This window comes from Glandiceps talaboti, chromosome 1, assembly GCF_964340395.1.
Source record: "Glandiceps talaboti chromosome 1, keGlaTala1.1, whole genome shotgun sequence".
Taxonomy (NCBI): domain Eukaryota; kingdom Metazoa; phylum Hemichordata; class Enteropneusta; family Spengelidae; genus Glandiceps; species Glandiceps talaboti.
Window position 1 is genome coordinate 29,302,820 of NC_135549.1, and position 20,942 is coordinate 29,323,761.

At 34.7% G+C, this 20,942-nt stretch overlaps 1 protein-coding gene across 3 annotated transcripts in view; it reads right to left on the reverse strand.

The window, feature by feature from the left end:
* Positions 1-11,117, reverse strand: part of LOC144442243 (synapsin-2-like) — a 129,664-nt gene extending 118,547 nt beyond the window's left edge. For all 3 annotated transcript variants that reach the window (XM_078131537.1, XM_078131530.1, XM_078131546.1), the window contains exon 1: positions 10,996-11,117. The gene's annotated coding sequence lies outside the window, so the exon portion shown is untranslated. The remainder of the gene's footprint in view (positions 1-10,995) is intronic.
* Between the last annotated feature and the right edge of the window lie 9,825 nt (positions 11,118-20,942).

Consider the following 20,942-nt stretch of genomic DNA (forward strand, 5'->3'; position numbering starts at 1 on the left):
ACTTCATGTCTGATTCATGACACAGTGGCAGAAATAAGGAGAAACTGGTTTAAAAGTTGAAGGTTGAATTGTCTCGTGATATTGAGAAGATTTGCTTGGTTCTAGGGCCCTCATTACTAAAGTGTATACACCAATGTGGCAACCTAAAGGTTAAAGTTCAGATGTCATCCCAAAATGCATGTCTGGATGAAGTGTTTTTTTCTTTGCTGACAATCAGTGCATTGCATCACAATCACTATGGAAGCTCTTACACATCTCTACTTCCAACCAACACACTTAAGACCAAAAAAAATTTGAGTCAGCGCGTGCATAACTGAAATACCCTAGCATCGATCTCCTATTTGTTTCATTTTTGTCAAGTCCATGCAATCTAGGGGAACACAAAAATAACTCTCCGTACATTAAGTGTTGCTTCAGTGAAGACAACTGCAGAGCCAATCATGAACAAGCAATTGCAATCTGTCCCACATACACACTTGCTCTAAAGTACTGAAAAAGTATGTTAACTGTCATAAATAGTAGATTGAGTGACTGAAGGAATTTTAAAAAAAATCACATCGCATTTTAGACAAATTATCCTGACCAGAAGCAATTTTTTTTGCCTAATGGGTTTTATTTGCACAATGTCAGAATTCACTTTAATTGGGGAGTAAAACACCTTGTTCATAAATTATGTAAATTTCTCCTCAGATATAAAAGTTTTTTTTTTTAAAGTCTATAGTTACTGGCATAACAATTTGAAATACTACATTGTATACCAGTAACATACAACCTGTTGAAAAACACTGGTACGTTTGCTTGCTTGTGGCAAGCAGGAATGAGTCAAGTTTCATGCAAAGACATACAATGTAATGAGTATAGGTTATAAACACCTCAGATGCCGGAATCCCATAACTGTTTACTGACAGAAGGATATCTAACGAATGTTACATGATAACTTTGAATTCCACAGATATAGACAAACTGATAATTGTTCCTGAAATGAACTACTTCAGAGCCCCCCCCCCCCCTCACCCTGTTGTTTTTTGTATCAGTCCTATAGTTGTTTTTACCTAATTCTGACTTTCCCTGAAATCTTTCCTTAACTCACTTCATTCACACAAACGCACTAAGTGTTTTCCACGGGTTGTATCATCCACTTTTTTCTTTCTTTGCAGCAAAGTGAGATTATTCCTTTACAGAGCAGATGGGTATATATATACATGTAGATGCTAGACTGCTGATTGTAATGTAACCCTCATCGTTATTCGATTCTGGATATTGCATCACTGCACTCTAACCACCTACTAGACTCATAACATGCTAATGGAGGAAGAACTTGAATCAGGATTTTATACTGTTAATTATGCCGTAAATTATATAACAATTTAGCATCAAAATACATGGGATAATAAAAAGTTATTTTTGTATCCAAGTACCATTTAGTATTACTATGCAAGTGATAAATCAATTAAAACATTTTTTTATCAAGTATTATCCTGTATATCAAGGCATTTTTATGGACAAGCAATGAAGAAACTTCAGAAAGTAATTTGATACAAGGTTTTCAAACCTAGTTATGTTACAAAGCCTTCATGTTGGGGAGTAGCTAAATATCTATCTAAGAAAGTAAGATTGTAAGATTGTAAGAAAGTCTTTATACAACAAAGATGACAATAAACTATATGAATGAGGAACATCATACATAGAACAGGAATATTTTTTAAATGTCCCCCATTAATGATGTGTTACCTTTTGTAAGACTTGATTTAAAAAGGTTATAAACACACAAGTAGTTCAAAGCTTGTAAAACTTGTATTTTATAATCTCATGTATTTTGATGAAATGAAAATAAATTCATGAAAAACATATTTAACGAAGTACAGCAATTAAAGGATTTGGTTTAACATAGATGCAAACTGAAACTACATGTATTGTTGTCAATATGGTAGATTACACAAATGGGTGATAGTGGCACCTCTATTTATATGGATATCATCACCCTGTAATCATGATAGCGTAAACATTAGAAGACCAAAAAATGAACACTGCAAAATCATGGAAGCCATCAGTAATGGGACTCTAATGTGGGTAAAATTAAAATGTCAATAGTATCAACACATCACAACAATAGTTATGTTTGCTGAAATCTCTCAAGTGCTGCATTTGCATAAGATTTGTCATTTTTTATACTTATAAATTCAACTAGTATATTTGATAACAAATGCAGGGAAAAATGTAACTTTGGTTTATGTACATGTACATGTTTGATGGCTTAGATGAAATCACTCCAACTCAGTTCACATCATGTCTTTACAATGTTAGTTAGATTAATGACAAGAGTTTTAATAAAAAATTTCTTAATGTGTGTTTCATGAATTTATTTGTTTGTTTTATATGTATATGTACATGTACAAGTACATGTATATGATATTATGTATATTATGTATATATATGTATGTGTGTGTTTGTATATGTGTACGTGTATGCATGTATGTATGTATGTATGTATGTATCGGTATGTATGTATGTATGTATGTATGTATGTATGTATGTGTATGTACATTTTTATATATGTGTATGTATATATGGATACTATGTATGTATGTGTGTTGGGAGATACATGTGCACTTTGTTTGTGGATTTATTACATATTAAATGTAATGTAGCCTGACTGTAGTTATGTTTAGCAGTGAATATATACCTCTTCCCTATTTTTTACAGCATACAACTGTTCATTTCAATATCTCTTTTGTATACATATGGTGAGGTAGTATATTTATACTTCAAAAGGTGTGACACCTTTGGAAGGGAGGAATAACTATACTAATCTATAGTAGAGATACTTAAAACAAACATGAAAATCTGTTACTACATTAACCTGTGTTAGAGCAACTAAATTTTAATGAATAGAGCAGCCTACACTAATGACACGGTATACATTAAACACATATACATTGCACCATGCCAGCAAATCATCAGAACACTCAAAGTTTTGAAACATAATTACAGTATCGAAAACACATAGCCTGGAACCACATCCATGTCACGACACTTCAGATGTTTCCAGGAGTCCATGAACACCAAACTGAGCAGGAAATACACAACTCACTAGGTAGTCCATTGAAAATAACTTGAACTTATCCAAAATGCTATTCAATTTACTTAATATGCAAAATTCAGTTTTACTGGTGAAAATCCATCGACTGAAAACATGCAATTACTACTGAACCGAAAGGCCTGAAAAGATTAATTCACTGAGCTTTTTACTCTAAGCATGCTAACATAAAAAATACTCACAGCACATGTCTGAAAGCCAGTGGCATATAAGTATATCTGAATGTCAACGGTTCATAACAAGAGTTATTGCTTGTGGGAGAGGATACTTCAAAGACTGTGTGGGTGTAAATTTGCAATTTTACGTCAACTTTTATTAATTATCACTAAGGTAACGAGTCAGTTCAGTTATTTGTTAGGGAACATAAAATGCTTTAAAGTCACGTTACATTGATTATAACCAGTGACTATTGAATGTGTTTCTGATTAGATTGGCCTTGGAGAAAAAGCTATAGGGTAGCTGTCTAAAAGGAAAAGAGTACCTTTCAGAGATTGATCAGTTCTGATTTTACAGGAAATTTCATTTGTGCTTCATTGGGTAAGAGTGGGATGTAGCGTTTAAAATGCAGGACAATGTCTTGAAATAACAATAGCTGTGAATAGTGACTATATGTTTAAAACAGTAAATAAGAAACCTGAGATTTCAAGACTTAATTTGACTTTTCTAACGATGTTAACGTATCGCCATCCTTTTATGTGTTTTGCCTTCTAGTATTACTGCACAGGAATATTAGTTGATTGAAATCAGTAGCACTCACTGCTATACTGTCTCAAACTTAAGAAAAATAACTGCAGCAATTTGGCAATCTAGCATTGCTTGTACTTCAATGTTTTAGAGGTGATAGTGGCAACATGTAACATTGCTGCAATATCTGAGTAGAGATAACTGCAGCAAACCATGAGCAAACTAACACTGCTACGACAGCTAAATAAAAATGACATTCTAGTGCTAAAACTTCTGAGTTATAGATATCTTAAAAGCTACTGATTAACACAACTAACTCTCCAAAACCATTTCACTTTAAGTTTAATATCCTCAAATACGAATGAGTTTTTAAAGTTTTAATCCCTATTACACCTTCAGTTGAGTCATCTCCCAAGCTCTATAACATCAACACACACAAATAAGTTTTAGCAAACAATTTCTGCACATGTTAATAGTCCTTACAGTCCCAACAAAATTGATTTTTAAGATTTGAAAGAAAATCGTGATCATACAGGGTATACATTTTTCAAAGCATGACGAAGGTCTGTTCCATTGATATTCTGGGATATTTCTAGAAATTTTTCTTTTTTAGCTTTCCTGTTATCAGATATATTAATTTCTGAGTACTGAATAGCCTCTTTGTGATGAACCCTTGGTGAATTTTTTTCTATCTCTTTCTGATTTGTCACTTTTCAATGAGCTCCCATTCAAAGTGGAGATTTACTTCTTGAAAAGATATTCTGCAGAAATTCAATACAAAAATAAGCCTGGCATGGTGAGATAAGATCGTATACTAACAACTCTCTTTGTCAAATTGATGATTGGCAGTTAGGTGATTTGTACAGCTTAGGACTGGAAGTAGTGAACTCAGAAAGATGTAATGTTACCGTGATGGAATAAGTCATAACTTATGAAGTTGCTGTGTATGCATGTATTTCTATATCTGTCTCCCCACATTCACCTCAGATCTATGACATTTACAATCAGTTTATAGCATTTTGGTGAGCTTTCACTGCCATGATAAATAAATTTCTCATTTCGTTGACACAGTGATTACATGGCTTTGTGGTTTTCTGTAGCATTTACATTTACAAGCAAAGTGTTTTTATTAGAAGGTAATATTTACCTGCAATGAGTTCCGATGGGGTTTTACATGGTTCCCACCAAAATATGGCAAGTTTCCAAGTTTTACCAGATGTGGTATCTTGTCTATTGGGGTTCCCACTCTTTATAGCACAAACATACTGCAGCAGCAAAACAGACTCTCAATCTCACCTCATCTCAATAAATTTAAGGACACAGAAAAATAGGATGCTCACTGTCCAAAAAAGTTTGTAAAAAAAGTGAAATATCTAGCCTAAACCCTTCATCACTATAAGCTACTACAGTTAACATACTTAACAAGTATGAAATATACATTACTTAATCATATGTATGTATGTATGTATGTATGTATGTATGCATTTATTTATTTATTTATTTATTGGAGTACCACATTTTATATAGTGTACCACAATGCATAGCTTGTTGTGGACTGAAATGTCTTTGAAATTGATATGGTCCTACGCTACATACACATCAGGGTAGTTACCTTCCAAAAACATGGCTGCTACTTATTATACAATGTACAGTAACTCAGTTTATCACAGGAATAGTACACAGTACCCAACTGTCACATAAACATGCAGTCTTTAGTTAGTTACTGATTTCCCCAGGTTTCTAACCAGTGTTTTTGTTAAAGAACAGTCAGTAGATAAAATCTATGAGAGTTCCCTAAGGTGTGTTACCATGCTTCCCCACCAAAATTATAGACTATAATGTATGGAAAACAATGCAACTTTTACCAGATTTCCCCCTTGCTGTTATCAAGGTTCTCAGACCTTAACAAAAACAGTTATGACACAAGACCTCAAGTTGTAAATGTCACATCTATTATTCATGAGTATAGGAATGTACTAGCTTTTAATTTCACTGTTAGATGATCATTGTTTTATGGCCCCGGGTGACAAAAAAAATATGGTTATAATAAGTAAGGCCTAATAAAAAAAATTGTGTGGTTCCGCTTACCTTCAATTTTAGAATCGGTGTGGTAGGTAGATTTTTTATTTTATTTTATTATATATTTTTTTCATGTGTGAGTGTCTAGTTCAGGTTTTCCATTGTTATCCAAATGGTCTCTGTGTTGTATATTTCTTCCTATCAGATGTACCAGTACAGCCATTACAGATTGGAAAAAAACTTTTACATGGATATTGTCTTTTTAGGTTTAATGTCAGTTTCCACATCCACTATTTCTCGTGAAACTTCACAATTTTTGCATTTTTATGGGTTTTTTTTCTTGAGTACGTAAAAATAAGTTGAGGGTCAGTAGTGAAAAACTAGGTTAGGTTGAGTAACCAAAACCAAGCAATTATTTTTTTTCGGCCTAATCAAACCTATGGCAATGGAGGATAGACTTCCACCCACTTAGATACTAAGTAGTGAATGAATAAGAAAATGTTTTCCTAATGTGATTGGCACATTGGAAAACTACTGATGTCACATGGCACAGCATGCAGCATGTTCTTTGAAATCCAGCCCCAGTAATAATTTGAGCCTGTGTTTTTGGCTGATATTTCATTAGACTAAAATATTGAATTAATTCTAGAAATCTATGGGGCCATCAGTGAATAGTACGAAGGGTTAAATAACTGCAAGAATGGTTATCATGTTTTGTCATGACTGAAAACAAATTTAAAAAGTCAAAGATCTAGATTATAAGATACGTCGTGTTGTTCAGCCCTATCAGGCTTCTAAAACCATGACTGTATTAAACTGTCCAATATCCTCCACAGTGCAGCCAGATTTGGTTGCAGCCAATCAGATATACACATGTAGTTATGCTGTAAAAGATGTCAAAACGACCATGCAGACAGCCTTTCAGCCCACGATTCAGGCCCCACCCTGAACTTGGGATTAGAAGTTCAAACAGAAGTCATAAATAAATGTAGATTAAAATCAAACAGGCACAGTAGTTTCTGCTTCTGTTTGAACTTCTAATCACAAGTTCAAGGTGTGGCCAAAATCTTTAATCTATCAGACCCTTGCAGGTAGTACAGATGCTAGACGTGAGGGATAGCTGATAGCATGGCATGAATGTCATATCTTACAGACTAATAGTACAGATGTGAGTGATAGCTGATAGCACAGCAAGAATGTAACTGTTTACAGTTGTATCTTACAGACTTTCAAACATCAAAACGCAAATTTTGTACAACATTTTTATATATAAAAGTAATTTTTTTATTCAAAACATAGTGTGATACTAAACTAAATTTTAAAGTGTAAATAATATATACAAGCACTTATATACAAAATAATACTGGTAACTTTAAATCTATTTGTTTTGAACAGAACACTTTGGTATCTACTTTGTCTTTTAAAATAAATGAATTTTTCTCAATTCACACACAGTTTTCCGTGCCCGTCAGAAACTTGTACATCTCAGGACATACAGTCACATTGTGGTAAATGGATTGACGTAATATAGTGCCTGCAGTAGGTAATCGTGTATCACTATATGCCTGGAAGTTGAACTGAGTAAAAAATCTTATTTACACAAACTTTTCAATAAAAAGACAAAAAACACAACAAACAGCTGGAGTCTGTCCTTTGTAAATGAATAGTAAGAAATATCCAAATAAATAGTAAGTATAAATTAAAAGGGAACATCACTGAATCAGATGTATTTTCCTAAACTTTGGGTTCTAGAGTCATTTCATGACTTCACATTAATTTTGTGTGATTGCAAAAAAAAAACCTCACCAAACTGAAACCATTTTTCACCTCTATTGTTCTCACAATGAACCACAGTTGCATCATGGACTTAAATAGACATACATATGTATAAGATGAACACTGAATATTCATGACTATTTATCGAAAGGTAATAAGCACTTATGAGTCATGAATATTCAGCATGCATCTAATACATACATGTATGTATGTCTGTGAAGTGCCATGAGTCAACAGTGCATCAGTGAAAGAACAATAGAAACTGAGTTTCAATTTTGTATTTTCTGGCAATCACGCAAAATTTATGTGATGTGAAATCATGAAATGACTCTCCTGCGTCCAAAGTTTAAGAAAATACCTGTGTTTCCTGGAGTGGCATTCCCCTTTCAAATCCATTCTAATGATTTGCTTTGTTATCACATAAATACGTGCATATCTTCTACTGTGTGACGTCAAACAGGGGTGATTTCAGAGCATATCACCCCTGTTCTACCGAACTATTTTTTCTCCGTACCGTTGTTTGAGTGTTCGTGTCAATCCTACGCTACGATCAAGTTTATCGTAATAATTATGTGCTTTCAAAACGTAAATGCATACATTACGTTAGTAACGTTACATATATCCTTGGATGGCATGAGTTTCATACGTAGAAGTCCTTTTATTTTTATTTGATACATGTTATTCTATTTAAAAATCACGTAGATTATCGATGTAGCAGTCGGCAAGCTTACTTCCGATTTTCCGTCGAGCTCAGATCTCCGAACTTACACAACCCGAGAAAATATTATTAAAATGACGGCACAAAAGTCGTATTCAGACAATTCTACTTACGTTTTAAACTAAATTCGATATTACATGTACATCGCAAGGTTATAACCGATAATTTTGGTTGAGAAACCACACAACAGTATGACCGATACCATACATGGTAAGCTTGACCTCGCGACAGGTCACGCGATTATGTAATTTGCATAGCCATCGGGCGCCATTTTTTAATACGCGATGAAGAATATAGTGCGATGAAATGATGCAGTATTCGTAAAATACGATTTAAAATTTTAGAAAAATACGGGGAAATACTTAGTTATGTGATAAATATATAATTCCATGAAATCAATGTTAGTTTTACGTCATAATGCTCCTCGTATGATTCCGCGGACTACAAATTCTCGCCTACCGGCTCGAATTTGTATTAGTCCGCGGAATCATACTCGGAGCATTATGACGTAAAACTAACATTGATTTCATGGGATTATATATAATTATCCAGCAATCATAACTGAAATACCATATCAAAGAATGAACACACATCACTGTATGTTTGCATAAAAGCCAAAAAAAACCCAAAAATATCCTGTGTTAAACCAAACTTCATGCACTTCAAATCAAACAAGGTTTACCAGTAAACAAGGTTGGCCAGGCTCTGAAAAAGTGAATGAACACCTATATGTATGTATGTATGTACAAAAGCCAAGGAATATTTCATAACATGATCAAAACAAATTATTAAATTCAATATCATGAACTTTCAACGTAAATATGGTGGTTGACCAGTAATCACCAATAGCCTAGTCTTCCTATACTCAAATACTTCCACAATGTCAATAGAAGTGAGTGGATTCTAGACTGGAATACATTGTGTTAAAGTCTTACATACAGTTTGGGTGGATATTATAAAGTACATGTAACCTAGAATTTCATAATAAATTATATAATTTCATTTTAGGGTAGGTAACTTAGTTACCCAACTTAGTACTAAAAAAAGTATGACGAGTACTGTAAAAAAAAACCCACACATACATGTATTATTACATGAATGTTATTAGCTACAAAAAGAAGGTTTTGCTGTAAAGATGATGCGGTAGATTACACAAGTGGGGGATAGTAGTGCTTCTGTTGTGTGAATCTACAATGTAATCTCCTTGTAGCCAAGATATTGTGAATACTGTAAGTGTCAAAAAATGTACACTGCAAGATGACAGATGTCATTAGAAATGCCACCCTACTGTGAGTACAATCAAACCAACATCAATTCAATATAATCAACATGTCACAACAAAAATTTTAGTTTCTGTCTATCTTCATAAACTAAGACCTTGATTGCCAGAGTAGTAAGTTAAAGACAAAAAATATCCTCCAATCATGATTTAGACACTTTAAAAATAACTTCACACTTCTCAACTTGTGTAGGAAAGATATTGAGAAATAAACAGTCAAGGGTATTCCTTAATTCCAAATGTATTGAATATATTATAATACTAACACAACAAGTTCAAGGCTAGGTTTGTTCATGTTCTTTGTAAGCATCCCAGAGGTCTACAAACTCTACTTTTTTTTCTTCTAATCTTTGGTTAGTAATCCTTTACAATAATAATGTACTACTTATGTCAAGTGCTGTGGGAGCTGTATTGATCCAACTGTGTGATACTACATAATCTTGTTACTAACAAAGGGCCACTTGACACCTTTCATCCCAAAGTACCATAACATTTAGATAATATACCCATAATACAAAATATAGCAATCCATCAAGTAAGGTCTCATGTATAAGCATACAGAATTGACGGGAAACGCCACTGCAAAAAGTAAAGGCATTTTCAGAACTTTTGTGTACTGGAGAATCATTTCATGATTTTTACATCACATACATTAAGTGTGATGATGGTCAAGAAAAAAACTAGTTGAATCTCGTTTCTCATTCATTGCTCAGTTGTTGCCATGGACACATTGTGTCCTAAGAGTCATCATACATACATGTACATATGTAATAGCAGTAAATAAATATTATATTCACAAGTTATGAGTGCTTAGTACCTTGAAATAAAGCAATCATGAATATTTATGTTATCTATATACAATGTACATATACCAATAATGTACATTTTTATATATGGCCATCCCATAATTGAAATAGTACACCAAGCACTGTTACCAGTGCACCAGAATTCCCCCCAACACAGATCTACGGTATATGTATGTATACTGATACAATCCCATATACTTCCTCAACTTCCTGCGGAGCATACATTATACAATCTGTGCAGTCACTGCAAACACACTGGATTAAATCTCTCAGCTGCCCGTTTATATACAGCTGGGTTGACTGAGGCACAACAACGGTACTGCCAATAAGTGCAATAAATCCTTCACATAACAATCCATGTCCTACCAGGTTCCCATTTCTACAGATGTACTGAATGAGGTAAAACAGTGGTACTGCCACTAAAGTACACACAATTAAATCCTTCACATATCAATCTCTGTCCTACCAGGTTCCCATTTATATACAGCAGCATTGGCGGAACACAGCAGAAATCAAATCTTGCCTGAGGACATTAACCAATCAGAAACAATTGGCAGTGGCAAAGGCTATTGTAACTATTCAACATCAAATATCATTATAAAAAAAAGCTTCCTACCTTTCCAAACAAAAATCTACCTCTTTTCTTGTGACATATAATATTAAAAGACTGTGCCAAGGGCATCAAACCAGGCAATTAGAGAATTATCAATTACTGCAAGCTTCTCAAAATCTTCTAAAGAAATTCTGTAAGATAAAAAATGATAATATTAGGGGCGGTTTTTTTGTATAGTGCTTGCCAGCATCAATTATTTCCCCTGGCATGGACCATTTTCTTTAAATTTCATGTAAATTATAAATTAATTTTAAAAAAATTTCTATAGTTCAGCCACAGATATATTCATGGGCCAATGTATTAAATACTCTCTTTGCAAAGTTGAGGTGAGGGTGGGGTGGGGGGTGGGGGTGGGGTGTAGGGTGTACAGTTTAACACTGTCACTTGTTTTTCATGTATGTTACTACAGAAAGGACATTGCCCACACAATATGTAACTTACTATGAACCCAGAGTCCATGATTAATTATTCTTACTGGACAATATATACACAGTTAAGGTAATATTGACTTATTTTTAGCAATCAATTCAAAAGTCAGACAACATACAGTGTTGTTCATTTTTTTAACAATCAATCAACATTCTACAGTATAATGGACAAATAGTTGGAATTTATTTATTACCATACATGTATTTATTTAGAGGAAACTGTCACATTATTTTTCTTTAGAGCTTCCTGCATGTACACACCAATTTGTTAGAATTGAACCAGATCGGAAGGATTAATACCTGCATATTTACAGTCTGATGTGGCCACCACATGTATGCAATATATTATACAGTATAATAATAATATAATAATAATAATCTTCATTTATACTGGATAGTTCTTTTAAGTATATAAACATCATCGCAAACCACGGCCTCTTTTACGGCACTGACGAAACGTGCTGTAAGAACAGGTTATTTTGAAGTGTAGCAGAAGAAAGAACAGCTCTGGTTTGCGAGAATGATAAACACTTGTCTCCCAAGAAGTCCAGTGAGGGCCATCCCTCATGGGTTCAGTGTTAATGCAGGAGGAAACTGGAGTACCCGCAGAAATCCAGTGTTGTTCAATAGTCAAACTGAACGGCACTCTTCTTTCTTACTTACAGGTAAATTTAATCAAACCCTGAATGGGGTTTGAACCCCAACCACAATAATAAGAGGCAAGTGGTTTGACCTCTCCGGCCACCGACAACGCAGTATCTGTCTCTGTCTGTCTGTCTGTCTATATAGTGCATGTGTCTACACACTTGTATAAGTGTGTCTGTGTGAGTGAGTATGTACATAAGCACTGTTATAAAGTAGGCATCATTTTAAAAACAGTGTCTCCTACTGTTCTGTGGACATTTCTAATCAAACCTTTGAAATCATTTTACATCAGTATCACCTACAATTCTGACAACCATTAGAAAGCTGAAGGAAGTACTTTAAAATGAAAACTTAAGGTATAAAAACTACCTCAATTATTTGTGGAAGGAAAAGCGCTATTTCTCACACTCAACACTATTGGAATTCATGGTAGGTGATAGCAAATCAATCACGTACGTATAAATTCTTCCCCTAGCTACACTTTCATCTCTCCCTATCTTACCAAATGAAAGACAACATCTGCTTACCACACCCTGAATACATAACAATGTACACAATTGAGAAAGCTATCATTTAGATGGCACTCAATATCTAGTAACGCAATTTTTCTTTCACCGCCACAACAGCTTCAAGATAACCGTATCTTAAACTATAGGGTTGTTTTTCTTTCATTACCACAAAAGATTCAAAGATACACAATGTGTATATAGTAAACATCTAGCGCCATTTCTCTTTCATCATTTCTACGATAGCTTTAAGATACAAAAATATAATATCAAAATATAATAGCAAAAAATATAATGCAGTTTCTCTTTCATTGCTACAACAGATGCAAGATAAACACAGCATTATTGTTTGCGTGCCAAGCAGCATTGGGAAAAATAATTGACAGGGGATTGAAAGTGAAAAAAATGTTGTTTTTTTATAAACCACAGGACAAGGATCCCACAAGTTTCCTTTCTTTCATTTTGAATGAATGGAAAGCATCATTAGTCTTGACAAGCTGAAATTAAACATATCTATACTACGTCACCTTCTCTGTTAAATACCAAGAGTATAATATTATCAATGTATGGTACAGATTCCAAGCTGTCAGTTACTGATATTTTCATGACAAAAAAGGTGCAACAGAGAAGCTAGAGGTACTAAATCAGACTAGACAAGTCTACATAGAAGACACACACCCCCTCAAATACTAGAGCATTGATTTGAGACTCTATGTTACTATGTATTACAGTTTTTTAAAATACAAATATGGCTACCATTCATTCACATTTGCATATGTCATAAAAAAAGTGATGTGTATATGTCCCATATGACATATCACCTTTGTGCCAGGTTTGAAAGAAATTGGATATTGCATATTAGAGAAACTTGATGACATATTGTGAAAAGATGGACGAATGCACAGACACAGAGCCCATTTTAATAGTCAGGGGACTAAAAACACTTATTAATCCTAAATGTCTATGGACTGCAGGATTATAGTTATATACATATATTTAGTTGACCTCTGATTGTAGTAATAAGTTCAATCCTGGTAATGTTGATGAGACGATTACAAAAATGTCTGATTACTTTCCTAGACCATTATATTCTGACTTTTAAAGGTAGACTTACAGGACTGTACTGCGACATTTTAACGATGTCGACAATCTTGTGATGAAATTACCCCAATCTGTGCATGAAAAGTTGAGAGTACAAAAACTCCTTTATCAACTAAGGCAATGGAACTTTTAATGATCACAAGTATCAATTTCTTTAGGCTGGGAGAAAAGATTGCATTGCTGCATTCAAATAATCAAATATTAAAGTAAAACTGACAGCAAACACTGGAAAACACTTTTTTTCTGCAAATGTGACTCCTTTGGCTAACAATCAATAACATGTCTGCTGGTAACTTTCTATAGCTGTCAGTTTATCTACTTTTATTTCATACATTCACACCTACTACCTACTAATCTTAAATGGTTAATTTTAAACCGAGTTATTGGTTTGTCACTTTGACCCTAACATACAAAGCAAGACCTGCGGCTGTCAGCACACCAGGAACTAGAGAATATTTAAATGACGGCCAATCAATTTACAGCGTAGTCTGTTCAATCAATGACATCCTGATGGAGGAAGACAGGTAGGAATGATCCAAACTAGACTGATTATTTCTGTAGGCTAGGCCATTAGCAATTTACTGTAAATAGGTAGAAGAGACCTGAAGACTGTAATTGCTCCATCATGTCTTATCATAGCCATACATCCAGTGCTTCGTGATGGGTTTCAGGATTGAAGTTGATTCTTGACAGACACAAATTCTCCTGGTGGTTTTAAGCATGGATGGAGGTACACACAGGTGTTTTACATTTTGTATGTCACCTCCTTCATAAAAAAAAAATTCCAAAATCACAACAATGACAAGATGTTGGACCTGCATGTGGGGTAACATTTAGCCAACTGGGAAAAACATTCCACATGTCTGTAATGTGGATGAGCTGATTGAGTTTACCTGGGACCTTTCCATTTCCCATATTGACACTCGCTACATACGAGATGTCTTAGGTATTCATGCAAGACTACGGAATGTTTCTTTTGTCATATAGATACAAGTGTAGAACACTACTGAGATGTAAACCTACATAACTCTGTCACTAGTATTTGTATGTTATGTAGACATACCTCTGTTACATTATTGCATGCACTTTAGTGTACTGCGTTACATTATTGCATGCACTTTAGTGTACTAAGTCAGGGGTAGAATACCATATGGGAACGTCAGCCCAACCATCAGCTGTATACTGGTGTACTACACCATAAGAATGTCAATGAATGCATTTACAGTAAAAGCAGGTAAAATCTACATTGTACTTGAGTTCGACAGGTATTTCACTCGAGTTGCAATCAGTATTAATATTGGAACAAATATGGAAATGCATGCAAATTGTACAAGACTTCTCCTCTCTGTTACCAAGGTTCCCAAAGGTTATCAAAAGTGCAGACTTTGTATTATTTTCTTGTGACATTTACGAGTGGCCAATAAAACAAACAGTGATGTATACTACTACTAGTATCACAAATCAACAGTATCTCATTCCCTCGCTTATATAAACATCTAAACTACTCAATTCATAGAATATAAATTTCTATCACATCGTAGATCTTTAGACATCACACAATTTTGTATTCAGATTACGTATACAGTATCGAGTGCTTTTCTGAATCTCTTCATATATACAGTAGACATTACTATAATTATGTATGTTGAATGGTTAATATAATATCAACACTCCCTGCTTCTTATCATTAGATTTCATTACCCAATATTTTTTTTTGTTCAGCTGAAGAAAATATGAGTGACCTAAAGGGGTCTTGTTACTATGAGTTGCTAGACAAGTACTGACCACCATCCTTCGGTCACGAGCTTGAGTCTTTTACAGACGAATGAAGTAAAATATTGAGAAATAATATGACTACTGTATACGTCCTCAAGCATAATATAAAATCAGCACAAATTCATCGTGCAATTTGGAACTTTAGACTCGTATTTCAAACACCACAAAACCAGTGAGTTGTCATGATGTAGAATGACCAGGGTATAAAATCCATATTTTCAGTTCAAAGACAATATCTTGGCTTGTGTATCGTATAATTAGATGTTACTCCCCAATATTTTTCTTCGTTCAGTTAAGGAAAATACGAGTGACATAAGGGGTCTTTGTCACTACCTTTTATAAGTCACGAGTATTTTCCCACTGAAATGAAGAAAAATATTGGAGAATAACATATTATACCTGGGCCAGTATTATCAAAGAAAAATTGGGGAAAGTACAGATAATTTTGAACGTTTTGACTTAAAATTTCGAACACAACAGAACCAGTGACGTAGACATGTGTTGTCATGACATAGACGCACATTGTCATGATGTAGAACAACCAGAGTATATATTCCATATTTTTTGTTCAACTTGGCTCATGTATACATCATATAATCATCAATATCATATTAGTTTTTATAGAAATCTTTGTGTAAGTAACAAGATGTGAATGGAAATATTACTTAAAAGTACTCACACACATTTCAAAGTTGGATGTGTTATGTGGTTGTGAAATGTATTACATGGCTTGTATTATGCATTATTCGTATATAGAATTGATGCGCCAATGGCATTGTAGCACAACTGTATACTTTATGTGGGTTTTGTCAAATGCAAACAAGAACTGGATGGTATCAACAAAACTCAACTCAAATGGTTTCAAAAATTTATATTTCTTTTTTTTAGAAATATTTATACATGCCATAATTTTCCTGTTGATATGGGCAGCATCTTCACTGCTAGGTCAATTATGTCAGTTTCGTGTAGACGCTAGTAATTAACAGGGCCTCAGTTACACTCCTACACCAGTTTAATATTACCGTCACAATATTGTAGTCACTATTTATGAGAACGAAATCATCATACTAAAATAGTCATAAAACTCAAAGCAGCTTATGTGTAATAAAATATTTGCAGTGAAATGGTTCTTCAGTCCTTCTGGGCTTGACATTTATCTATTATTTATAGGTAGTACAGACGAGTTTCTCACTTCATTAAAAGCATTATGGGTATAATAAACCTTTATAGAGGCATGTCATATCATTTTTTTTCTTTCAATATTTCAAACTTAAATATTAACCATACATGTAAGTAGATATGTAGTAAAATTAAATGACACCTATAGAAACTACAAATGTACCAGAAAATTAAATTTAAAAAAACATATTATTTTGATAAATTAAATTGTAATAAAAATAACTTAAAATAATGTCTGAATGGCTCATTAAACCAGTTAATGGTTCCTTTGACCTGAATAACTGGTAATTTTAGAGGAAATACATGCAAAACAGGACTGACCCCGCAGGATGCGTGCTCTTATTAAATAATGTGCAGTTAGAAAAAGTAACAAAATAATGACCCATACAGAGCATGATTCATGCTCATTATTTAAATAGAAACTGAGTTACTTCTTTAGTATGATTACATAAAGAGAAAATACAATGGTAGCCATTTTTATGTCTGGCTTGACAACTATATTTACTAAAATTGCTAAATCTTATCCGAATTTCGGTAGGTTAAAAAAAAAATCTCATTAACATTGCTACTGTAACAGTTTATCATTTGACACAACAAACTTGTTTCATTTTAATCAATACCTGAAAAGTATACATTGCTACTACTATGTTACAATGCATACAAGCATGATCTGCTAAGATAATGGTGGTGTAGACAAAGAAAATGTAGCACTAGCAATGTTGGTGAGATTTTAGTAATACCAGACGAGGGCAAGAAATAATGTTGGTAAATTTTTGCTAAATGTAGCAATTCTTTGTTGAGCTTTTGTGAGCTTTTATTTCAAGTAAACTGGTTTCCATCAGCATGGGATTAAAGTTGAAAACGTCCCTTATGATGACTTCAAATTAAGTTTGAAGACAGGCTAATACAGCCACTAGGCATTATTTCAAGCTTGTCATTACTCACTCTCCAAGTTCTTGTCTCCTTGGAGATTTGGAATGATTGAATTCAGAGATGTGATCAGATCAGTTTTGCCTGCAATTAGATAGAACTTTAGATACAGACCACCTCTGATGACACTAGCATGGTACATACATTTTGTATACATGTATATAGGTCTTGGAATTAATCATCTAAGGTAATATGCCAGTAGTGTACTAAGTTTGCAAACACATCTTCAATTGGGCAACTTCACCTATTCACGACCACAGAATGAAATCTCATTTAGGTTACTCACTGTACATTTGTACATAGGCAGTGTGAATACAATGGAAGCAAGTCTACATAGAAGACACACTAACCCCCCACCCAACACCCTTTCAAATACTTTACATCTATTCTATGTGACTGAAGGGTGACATTATTTAAAAGAAATTAGTGGCAACAAATATGATACAACAAAAGAGTCTGTGAAAGCAGGAATGGCTGGCTTTAAAAAATTGACCCTGAAAAAGTAAAGGTCAAAGGTCAAGGTATAAAAACAAAATTTACAGCAAATAATATGGGGATAGACACATGAATGGAGTCTCTTCGGATTAAACTAAATTATGATCATTGTTCCATTACAATTCTGCCGATGATAAAAGTAACACCTTTTAGCACCTTCTTGTACCTGTACCCATATGGTGAATAACGCCACCATCCTACGCTTTGGGGCTATGTGTAAATAAAACTTGTTTGTCTAAACTAAGCATCTTGCTGGAACTCGTTGACACCTCTCAATCCGATAATGGTCAGTAGTTGTACCTCAGATCACAGACAAGAAACTGAGTTCCTTGCCTGTGCTCAGATGTTGTACGTACCATGGATCACAGTCCTGCTTGCAGACGGTGCACGCGTTTCGCTCAACACCGTCCTACGAAAAGTAACCAGCCTATAGCGAGTGCGAAAACAAAATGCTTTCGCACCAATAACAAAATAATTACATATAATTTTTTTTTATAAAGCTATCAAATATTAGCAATCGGTCGAATATGTACTAATTTTACATCTTTTTGACGATAGTAGTCGCTGGTACGATCACAAAAAGTGTCGAAATCGGAACTTTTCCAGTTCCGACTGATTTCAAAGTCCCGCCTTACAAACTCCGCCACATTTGATCGGGCGTCCACTTGGGCATAAATTACGATTGAACTTGTGATTTCGGGATTTCTGGTCCTCCGGACTGGGACTAGTACTGTTGTAGCCAAGGCGAGATAAAATTACTAAATAGTCGATTTATTGCTGATATTTGAACACAGATGCGTTAAATCTTTAGTAACTAGCATTTCAGGTAAGCCCAGGTTTCACAACTGTCTCTTTGTAGGCGACTTACTCCGTATGCAAGCAGGGCGACATGGACCCTCAGACCACTTGTTGTCAACCGGTCTGAGATGGATCATAGACCCTACGAAATGGATGTAGCCTAGTAGAAATGTCTATATTTGTGAACAGTAAGGAATGTCTCTCAGATAGACTGTACAATGTTGTGTCAATCAAGGCCTCTTCGCAGGTTTGTGAAAATGATGCTGGGGACTAATCTCCATTTCAAAAAGGGAAGTTTTTCTAACTGAAAAAGGTGTTTGTCCTGAATGTTCGATAACTTGCATTTCCGTCATTTTCTCGTCTCTGTTAATTTTAGCGACGAAGGGATATGATATTCTATAGAACGCCTTTTGTTTTACCAATTACAAACAATAGCATGTGAAGGGCGATATAATGTTGCCTTGTCCGAGAAACGGGAAGTACACTAGCTGTTTTTACTTCACTGCTCACACTTACATTGAAGAGCTATGTAGTCATTAATCTTGGCTAGTCTATTCTATTGTCAAACAGAATTTTCCCTCAAATTCAACATCACTGTCATAATATATGCGAGAAAGGTTTACAACGTTTAAACTTTATTCATCCTGGATTCAATAGCAAGTGTACATTCTTTGATGACGGATTTGCGAGTGCAAAACATTATAAAAGCACGGGACTGCAATTTTGTTTTCCTTGTCTGTGTAACCTCAGACCACTGAAAATATTCATTAGTGGTCTGAGTCTGAGTTGGAACACATCTCCGTTTATAGTGCTAGTTGTGTGTATTCACTAAGCCGTTTCAATATAATAATCATATGGACGTTTTATTTTCAACATCACGCAAACCATTGGCCTCTTTTCATGGTAGCGATTAGTCTATCTACTAGACCTCGGATGTTCTTCCAATACAATACGACACACGACCGAACATCGCTATCGAGGATGGAACATCCAAGGCAAGCCCTCACTGCGAACTTTGTTCGCTTATAGTATCGAAAGAAAGCACGAACATCTAGCAGCAAGACTAGGTAGCGATTTGACAGACGCCGACAAAATCGAATTTTAGACTCTAATATTACTCTTCGCACGTACAGAGTACTTTTTATAGGATAATATCATAAAAAGTGAATCAGAGCAAGCATCTAACCTAGAGTCTAAAATTAGATTTTATCCGATAATGGATATTTGTGTAATGCCGCATCTTCATGGGGTTAGGTGTAAAAAAGACGGGTCAAAGTTTGGAAATGTGCACTCAGAGAACTGTGACACAACTGCTGACAGAGAGTTCTCAAAGCATATTTCAGAGCTAAGGTGGCTATTGTCCTGCGTGTTCATTATAAAGCAGCCAAGTTCGCGTCACAATTTGTGAAATAACGCTACGACATTATACTAAACAATGAAGAATAAATAAGCCTTTGAAGTTTCTGTGCTCCTACGTACTATAAATACTTCCTATGAATCTGGCCACAGCTACTCATGTCCTAGTCTAGCTGCTAGACCTCAGGTGTTATTCCGAATTTACAATACGACAAGGATGGGCGTTCGCCATCACAGCGAACTTTGTCGGGAGAAAGCCCGAACGTCTAGCAGCAAGACAACTTTCTACAGTGGTCTGAGTGTCCATGCATACAATGAAAAGATGGACAAAAAGATTATGCAAATACCCGACACTTCTTTATTTCTGTTGATATAGATGATGAGGCCAATTAACACATTTCTACCAGCTTAGCATATTAACTAACCTCGGAAATCCGAGGTTGGGAAGTTCTCAATTGGTCACACTTTAGCATCGGAGAGAATAGAAATGACTACAAATATGGCCACCAGCTTAATTTACATAATGTCCTGAAATAAATTAACGTACATCTGTCACAGACAATAGGTCACCTGTGTGCCAAGTTTGAATGAAAGCTGATATTGCATGTCTGAGAAATGATGTAAATACGGCTGCTTAGACAGACAGATGGATTTATTGTAGGTTTCATTTATTGCGACAGAGAAAGAGGAAAGTACACGTTGTATAAATGTTAGACAGTCTGAATTACGTTCTAGG